Here is a 10,021-nt window from a genome sequence, read left to right as displayed (position 1 = left end):
AACATGATGAGGAGAGGCTTTTTTTCCCCATTACTTCCATTTCATCATCCTATTTCCTTTGTTCTTCAATCGATTTTCCTCTGCTTTCTGCTGAGTTGCTTGCCTTGGGGTTTCTCAGTGTCCTCTGGGCCTGTTTCACGTGCTTTGCCTCTCTGTAAGTTAAATTTCAGAAGCAGGTGTGGTATGCAGGCACCTGAAGCATATCATCTGCCAACAAAGTGTAGCGGTGAACACCTAGTAGAGGCCAGGGATGAAGCAGGGAGGAGGACGGGAGCCAGGGCTGAACTGGCTCATGTTTCTCAGCTGTGCAATAGGAGTCAAGGAGCCAAGAAGAAGAGCCAGATATAAACTTTTCATCATATTGAGGTTTTAATTCCAGGAACCAGAAAGATTTATTTTTAAGTCTTAGTGTCATCATTTGCTAGGGGTGTTAAGAGTTGAGAAAAACTTTTACTTCTGCTATTTTCATCAGGGACTGACAAAATCAGTCTTTGCTGAATACAACTGACAAACTCTGAGGTCCCACAGCTCTCATGCCATGATCCCAGTCTCCTTGGGTGGGTGCCTTTGTGTAAGACTCTCACCTCACTTGTGGATAGGAGCTGTGACTTGCTTCAACTCAGTTCAATTTGGCAAAGGGGGATGCTGAGATGAGTCACTCCTGTACTTGTTATGTTACATAAGACTCCATCTTGCTAGCAGACTTGCTCTAGAGATACTCTTTGCTGGCTCGATGAAGTAAGCAGACATGCATGGAAAGTTAATGTGACCAGGAATGCATTAGCCAGGAGGGTCTGGGGAAAGCCTCTAGCAGCTGAGGGTGACCTCCTGCCTCTATCCAGCCAGAAGCTGGGACACTCAGTCTAAAATTGCAAAAAAAAAAAAAAAAAAAAAGAAAAAAAAAAGAACTGTCAAAAACCTAAATGAGCTTGAAAATAGAGTCAGTCAGACCTCCAGTTGAGAGTACTACCCTAGCAGGCCTTCACTGAAGCTTTATGAGACCCTAAGCAAAACTATAGCTCAAGAGTCCAAATAAAAATCACCTAAATGTCAAAGTGTGGCAACATATAATCAACATGTGTTTACATTTATCCCTACCAGGTATGTTAGATAGATTAAAAATAATTTGGTGATATAAACTTTTATATTATTAAAAACTCTCTAGTGAGAAATGCTTAATCAGAATTAATTCTAACTGAAAAAAGAAAAGACAGCATGGGGTTACTATTTTTTATGAAGTCTTAAAATGCCATAGTAGCAAGTTGGGTGTATAAAAATGGTATTGAATTTATAGAAAAATAATTGTGTAATTTTATTAAAGATATCCAAGCTAGAAATACAAATTTATGCTTCCTAATAATAGTCACAAGTGTCTTATTTATATATTATTTTAAAAATAATATTAAACAGTACCTACTATAGAAGGTAATGAAGATACAATATTCTTCATCAAATATATCACACCCAGAATGCCACATATCCTTGTTATTTGATTAGATCCTGATTAAAATTAATGTTGTAATCAAAAGGCACACATTTCAACAGTTAGTGAATGATAACATTATAAAGAATCTTTGATATTATATCTGAATATGTAACATTGGAGGAGATGTTATCCTTAATTTTACTAAAGAAAAGGGACACTAACAAATATCTACATGCTTGTCATGATAGCAAAAATAATCAGAAAGTTAAATGCTACTTCAGTTAATAAAGAACCCAGCACTAGACACAAAAGATTAGAAAAAGTTCCCTTTCATGGTGATAGAAATTTTTGACTTGGAACTTTGAGAATGTACATGTTTCTTTTAGGGAACTTAGCCTGGGAGAATTTTGTAGAAATAATATTGATTCACATTGCAAATTATGTTACAGGAGATTGGCAGAATGGAATTACAAGTTGTGTCAGGAGTATAGAGGAAGTGAGTGACGTGAAAATAATTAGAAGAGTAGATGATGGCTGAATTTTGTTTTGGAGATTGGACATGACTTGAAAACTTAGAGAAGAATAGCAGTAATAAAGATACAGAAGTGCAAAAAGAATGGAATATGAAGGGGTGACATGAACTTTTATTAAAATATTTCACCATCAAATCTATTCAAAAGATTACCTTCCCTATTTGTGGCATTACTGATTATTTTTACTCCGATAAACTGATCTCCTTTTCTTTCAAAATAGAACTAGAATCAAGTTCTTATTTAAATTTTATAACCAACATAAAAAACTCTTGACAACTCATTTTCTAGAATCAATAAAACATCCTAAAACTAGTTATTTAACACTAATAGTCATCTGAGTTCATAGGGAAGTCATGTACTTAACTATGTTTTTAGAAATACACAGTCATCCCTCAATATCTGTAAGTTCTGGATCTGGCCATTCAATCAATCACAGATGGAAAATATTTGGAAAAAGACTTTGCAATTTTACTGAACATGCACCAACATTTTTCTTATCTTCATTCCTAAGCAATACAACTAGTTATGTGACATTCACATTATTGTGTTATTATAAGAATCTAGAGATTATTTAAAGTAAATGGAAGATGTATACAGGTTACAGGCAAATTCAAAACCATTTTATATAAAGGACTCGAGCGACTTCAGGTGCAAGTGTATACTAGTGGTCCTGGAAGCAATCCCTGTGGACATGGTACTTTGTAATGGCAATGTTATATTGAATTGCTTATAGGGATAATGGCATGTAAGAAATACTTTAGAAGGAAATATACAAACACCCAGAAATACCAAAGCATTATTAACTGAAGGAACAGCATAAATAGAATTCTGATGAGTAATCTTTTGTGTCAACCTGACTCAGCCACAGTGTCCAGATATATGGTAGAACAATGAGACTGACAGAACAATAAGAAATTGGTAGAATACTATTCTGGGTGTTTCTGTGAAGACATTTTTGGATGAGGCTACATTTAAATCTTTGGACATGGAGTAAAGCAGATTGCCATCCTAGTGTGGATGGGCCCCGTCCATTCAGTTAAAGTCCTTAATGGAAAAAAAGACTTACTTCCCCAGAGCAGAAAGGAATTCTGCCAGAAGTTGTCTGCCTTTGGACTCCATGGGGAGATACTTTCTGAGCCTCCAGCCTGCTAACCAACCCTACAGATTGAACTTCACCTCTACTCAAGTTGAACAACTTTGGAACAACTCTTCTCTCTCTTCCCGCTTTCTAGACATTTTCTATATTACTATGTGCACACGCTCACACCCACATCCACATGGTTCTATTTCTTTGGGAAACTCACTAATGCAGCTAGTTGTGTCAGGGTGAATATTTAAATACTTGGAATAATAATTTCCTTTCCATAAAGTTAAGGATTTGGAGTAGGTGACAAAAATCCCTTACAGTCAAATTTTCTTTTAAGACTGTTTCATAGAAACAAAACAAAAACTGTGAAGTAGAAAAGTTTGGGTGATTTGCACTCAATTTCTATTTTTCATCACTTGCATTATTATATTTCATTAGTGCTAAAAGACATTGTTGAACTTGCATAGAAAGTGAAAAAGAAACTTTTATAGGCCAATAAATCATGTGTATATATAGTGTTTCTAAATAAATAAGTTAATGTATATAATACCAGCACAAGAGGTTGAAGGTAGGAGAAAATAAAAAGCAGATAGTATTTTCTCAAAACATTGAACACTGATTTTTTTTTTAATTCATGAATGATCAGAACAACTGATACTTGGTTATAATTTGGTTAAGAGAAAGAACTTTGATATTGTTATTATATTTATTTTCAGTGGTTATTCCATCTTTATTATGCTATTTTGCCTTTAAAAGCTAATGATCTATAAAGAATTTTCACATATATATCATCAAAAGCATCTACAAATAGACACAAAATAATTTATTTTCCTGATAATCCATCCATGTTGGCAACTATGTTTCTTTAAACAGATGGCACTATGATAAATTATCCAATATGTAGGAATCATGGCATGAATCTGGAAACTTTGCACAGATGCTTATAATGAGATGCTCATGATCGCACACCACTTGTACATTCAGAGAATGACAGAGCCTTCTGTTGTGAAAGACATTTGTATGCTGAGGTTTCTTTTAGTAATGTTTAGTCGTGCTGCTTTGGTTCAAAAGTGATATACTCCCTGATAAATATTTTTATTGTATATAGTAGTTTCAGTACTTAAGATGAAATATTACTGAGAGAAAATTTTGGTGAAACAGATCAACTAAGACTTTATTCATTTTAGTAAAAGGAACTTGAAAATACTCTGGGCTTGAAGGTGTTTACAAAACTAGCTTTCCAAATCTCAATACAATTTTAATTTTCAACAGCAGACCTCTCCAGGCTATCAGGAGGAAAAAAAAAAAAAAAAAAACTTCCATTTTATAATATGGAAAAAAAGTGTTTCAAGTGAAAAATAAATGTTGATATCAAGATTTATGAATTGTGGTGCTATATCAATTCTCCTTGAAATACAGGTTACAGAATAACAGATAAAATGGACCATTCAGAACAAAAAGCTTTTATTCAAAGGCACAAGGCTAATCAAACTTGAGTTGTAAAGGACTTTAAGATAATATAACTAGGGAGCTAGTGACTCGGAATGTTGAGTGATGATTTCTGAGAAGGCAGATAAATCACTTCACCAACATGAATACAAATAACTGGCAGGAGCCCAGATCCTAACAATGTATTTCATGGTTCTTTAGTACTAAATGATTTAAACCTCTAATATTAGTATGTCTGAATCTCAATTCTAAACACAATTATGAAGTTTCTCTGACTTATGTATGGAGAAAAACCTAGATTCTAGCACATTCTAGGCCCTAGCTTATTTATACTTACTATCTTTGTGTGCATATGTCTTATACACCACCAACACACACACACACACACACACACACACACACACACACACAAAGCAGACATGAGATGATTTGAAACATGTACATATATTATTGAATATTTTAAACTCATTTTAGACTTTCTATATTCAACATAAGAAAGGCTTAGCTATGTATGTGTTTATTTTATTGTCAGTTATTATTAATCTGTAAGTCTATAAACCAGTGCTGATGAGTTAGATGTCTAACTATGTACCACCTTTTCTCAAGTTTTCATTTCTAAACTTGATTACAAACACCTCTTACCTAAGCACATTTGAGAGTTGCTTAAAACTACATATAAATTGGGTTAATATATAATATATTTGATTTCTCTATTATAAAAATTGTAAATCAGGAATTTTATTGAAATTAAATATGGTAGTATTGAAATTGAATCTCTGATCTATGAAATGTGTAAGTTTCATTGTATATATATGTGTGTGTACATATATATATATTTATATTTTAGTACTGGGGATTAAACTTAGGGACACTTGACCACTGAGTCACACCCCCAGCACTATTTTGTATTTTATTCAGAGACAAGGTCTCATTGAGTTGCTCAGTGCCTCACTTTTGCTGAGGCTGACTTTGAACTCGAGATCCTCCTGTCTCAGCCTCCTGAGCCCCTGTGCACCACCCCACCCAGCCAGTTTCACAATATTTTGATTCTTGATATATAGCCCATAAATTGTCGCTTTCTTATTAAGAAAATAGTAATCCCGTATTGGATCAATATGAAAATGTGGGAGTTATTTTTTTCCTTCAGTTTGTACTATGTTGTCATTACACCTTATTTAAGAAAAAATTTTAAAAATATACAAAAAAAGTGGAATTATGTAGAGATGGATTAGGTAGAGATGGAGAGAAGAAACAGTATCTCCCTGTATTTTTCTCAGTTTCCATTTCTTCACTATTTACTACAACTTATTTTACTTATATTGCATTATTGTGTTTAGTGAATCTAACAAGACAAGAAAACTACTTATGAGTAATCAGGTCAGTAGTTTTCAAAGAAGTATCCGGGGATCCCAGGATTTTTCTGAAACTGGTCAGGAGCTTCATATATCAAATTACTTCTAGATTATTGAGACCCTTGTTTTCCTTTCCACATTCATTTTCTCATGAAGTCCAGTGGAATTTCCAGAGGCTGGGCAGGACACATGACATCACAACAGCCTAAATGCAGAAGTAGACATGAGAACCCAGTTGACTTCTGTTAAGGCAGATATTGAAAAGAATTGTCAATGTGTAAAGCAATGCCACTCTTCTGACAAGAATCTCTGATAAGAAAAGAAAAATTCCATTTTACATAAAAGTGTGTCTATAAAAACACATGTGTTTATTATGTGATTTTAAGTGGGTTAATAAATAAAAATATTTTAAATTTCTTTAAGTCCTAATACTGTAAATATGAATAGGAATAGTTCACAATAAAAAGAATTTGGAATCCTCAACATTTTTTAAGTATATCAAGAGTCTGAGTCCTAAAACTTTTAAGACTACTTTTGATCCAGCCCCACCAATACCTGAAATCATTGCTATTTCTGTGAGTGTAAACATGTGAAGTGATTTGGTTTTTCTAGAATATACAGATCTTCCTGGTGTTGACCTATTTAATAAAAGCATATTAAGAATTTTACTACTCAAAACACCGTGCTAAGTATTAGAGCTAAAATTAGCAGTAAGAATCCATGTATATCTCACTAGTAAATACTTTGAGGTGTCATATTCTTCTAACAACTAAGAGGGGTGTCATCCTCTGATGACATTGTTTCCGATACAGCATCACTTACTAAATACTGGCAAATATTTTTGTTATTTTTTGCATTTTTTAGGTTAATTATTATAACTTAACTCTTCTTTGGATGGAATTATACCAAAAAAAAATCAAGTGACTGCATTTCCATACCTAAGGTCCTGATCCTGCACTATGCATGCTGCCTCAAGAAATTTCAAGTTTAATACAGAAGAAATAGAAAAATTAATTTTCACATTTTTTCTTATAATGTAGACATTTCAAAAGTTTATTTTTAAATCAAATCCATGAATTTATAAATTTGAACTTTGCTATTAAAAAAAAGGTTTTTTGTTTGTTTGGTACCAGGAATTGAACCACAGAGCCACATCCCAGATTGCTTTATTTTTACTTTTGAGGCAGGGTCTCACTAAGTTGCTCAGAACCTTGCTAAATTGCTGAGGCAGGCTTTGAACTCGTGAAACTCCTGCTTTAGCCTCCCAAACTGCTGGGATTAAAGGAATGCAACACCTTGCTGAATGAAAATAAAATATTCTTGAAAAGGGAAAAGCAAGTCACTAAACAGGAGGACATAAGTTTAAGTCAAGACAAGAATTAGAGGATAATAAAGACAAGTGACTTGGTTCTAGGAAGATGTGGCTCATCTGGCCAGAAAGGAGGTTAGCAGAAGAGAACGAAATCTAGATTAAGAGATGAGGTTTATGGACATTGCATATGCAGAAGCAAACACCGTATCACAGACCGAGCTAGCAAGGGCCATGGAATGCTCTCAGAGCTGAATGAGATCCATGACAAAGCTTAAGCACATGAGTTCCCACATGAGCACTTGCCTCACACATAGTGGAATCTGGAGGCATATAAGTTATGCTTCTCATCTTTGCCTGGTAAGGATCTTATTTAACAGATTTCTCCAGGTTGCCCATGAATCATCCACAGAAGTGATTTTCACCTACGTTGCAAGATTTTTTCTGAGCTTCATTCAAAATTTCCACTGTGGACATTTAATATTTACCTACAGAACTCTTGCAAGTCCTCTAAATAACACCAGAGTTCACAAGGTAGATTGATAACATACAGGAAAGAACTTAGAGACTGAACAATAAAGTCCAAGCTCAGGATTTATATTCATAGCACAGAGTTATGACTAACCCCTAGTAGAAAACTCTAGGCATTTGAACACAAGGTCATGACGCTTTAGAAAAATCATACATGTGCACCTCTCCCTGTAATAAGCTAAATGAAGGGACATAGAAAATAATCTTTAAATCTTCTTTCTTGGGCTCTGAATTTGCAATATATGAAGTGTTTTCTTTTCTTCTTCTTTTTCTTTTTGTTCAGAATACAGATTTCCACAGTTATAGCTGGGTTTTAAGTGTTATATTGTGTCCTAGGGAATCTTTGAAACCCAAGAATTTCTAGGAAAATGCTAGACTCAATATCTAGACTAGAAGTAAATTTGCAACTGCAAATATGACTAGTGAGTCACCTGAATTGTGTCTTTGGAATTCAGAGAAGCATATCACAATGAGTCTTTCCATTATTTCAGCTATGAGGACATTCTTGTCACTCTTGAACAAATGCATTTACAACTCACAACTGGACAATGATGCAGCACTCCTCAAAGAAGTTTGTGCTGGTGGCAAAGTTATTAGTCAAAGAAGTGAAAATTCTTTGGTCCATGTAAAACCTACTAAATTAGAGACATTGAGGAAAAAAACAGAAATCAATTTTAATATGCTCTCAGGTGATTCTGATGCATGATTAGAAAATGATTGTTCTCAGGTAAGACATACTGCCCTCTAGTGTTCACATATACAAAAAACAGTCAGCTCCCAGATTTTACCTCGCCAAACCAGGAGAGATGAAAAGCAAGTGATGAAAAATCAAGCTTGAGGTTTAGTTTAAAAATGGACACTTTGTAGACTATAGAGACATAATAGACATTGTTATTTTTTCCTACATTTTAGAAGATTCTTTTCAAACATTGAGATGAAATCTAGGCATGACTATTTGCCAAAATCAAACTATAGGGAAGATATCATATATAAATGATATCAGGATAGCTTTACTTTGATTTAGGAAATAAATGATTTAGCAATGACAGAAATATAAATACACCGAATAGAAGTTTGTTAAGATATGGAGGAGGTCTCTGAGAAGGGACCTGAACCCCAATTGGAAATATGGAAAAGACAAATTTTAAAAATGGTAGGGTAGGGAACAGACTGGAAGAGAAGAACCATCTTTTCCACTAGGTGGATGGTAACCACAGAAGACTAGAAGTAGAACATTGCCATTCACAGGCAGAAAGAGAGGCAGAAGTGGGCACGGGAATCTCACACTTGCTTGAACACGAAAGAACTGGGCAGGTTCTTTGTTCTCTAGCTAAAGATGTAGCAATGTCAAGAAGGCCTACAAAGTTCCCCAGCTTGGAAAAAATGGACCAACAGAATCTAAAAGTTTTGGATCCAAGGCAATAGAAGCTATAGAATCACCATCAATGAATGCCAACCTAAGGGTCTAAACCAGGAGGAACTAAGGGGACATCAGCAGACAGCAATTTAGGATTGACTGTCAGGGCAAATATATTTAAGAGAATTAGAAAGATTTACCTTAAACCAAGGTGTGTTAATCTATTATCTATGGCTGTGGCAAAACACCTGGGAAAACTGGAAAGAAAGGAAGATAAATTTTGGCTTGTACTTTTATAGGTTTTAGTCTACAGTTGCTTGGCTCTGTTGCTTTTAGTCCTTTGGTAAGGCAGTACATCATGGCAGAAACCCATGGAAAAAGAAAGCTGCTCACCTCATGGTGACCAGGAAGTTAAAAAAAAAAAAATAGGGAGAGTTTTCATTAAAATTTCCCTTCCCCAAGAGTCAATTAAGCTATGAATTAATGCATTCATGAGGTGAGAGACCTCATGATCAATCACCTCACAATTGTCCCAACTGAACACTTTTTCATCAGGGACCAAGCCTTTAACATACAGCATTTGAGAAACATTTAAGAACCAAACCATAACACAGTGTACCAAACTCTGGAAAGTTATATCAGGAAGAAACCTGGCATGAAGCAAAGAATAGTCCTGATAGTATGCCTTAACTTTATATTTACAGAATATTTAAGTAAAGTGACTATACTGTACAAGAAAATATTAAATTATATTTAATAAGAAAATTTAAGGTTCATTCCTCTGTCCCCACCATCAAGAGGAATGTGTGCTCCAACAGACTGTGATGTCAGTTATAGACGATAAACTTATATTTTCAGAGTTAAATTATGTAACTCAACACAGGATTCAGGGTCCATGCACCTGTGTTTTCCAGTAATATCAGGTGTTCAAAGTAAAGCCTTTCTTGCAGCAAATGAAGTACTTTGGTAACAGCTCA

This window comes from Sciurus carolinensis, chromosome 9, assembly GCF_902686445.1.
Source record: "Sciurus carolinensis chromosome 9, mSciCar1.2, whole genome shotgun sequence".
In the NCBI taxonomy this organism is placed as follows: domain Eukaryota; kingdom Metazoa; phylum Chordata; class Mammalia; order Rodentia; family Sciuridae; genus Sciurus; species Sciurus carolinensis.
Note: the sequence above shows the minus strand (reverse complement) of the source record.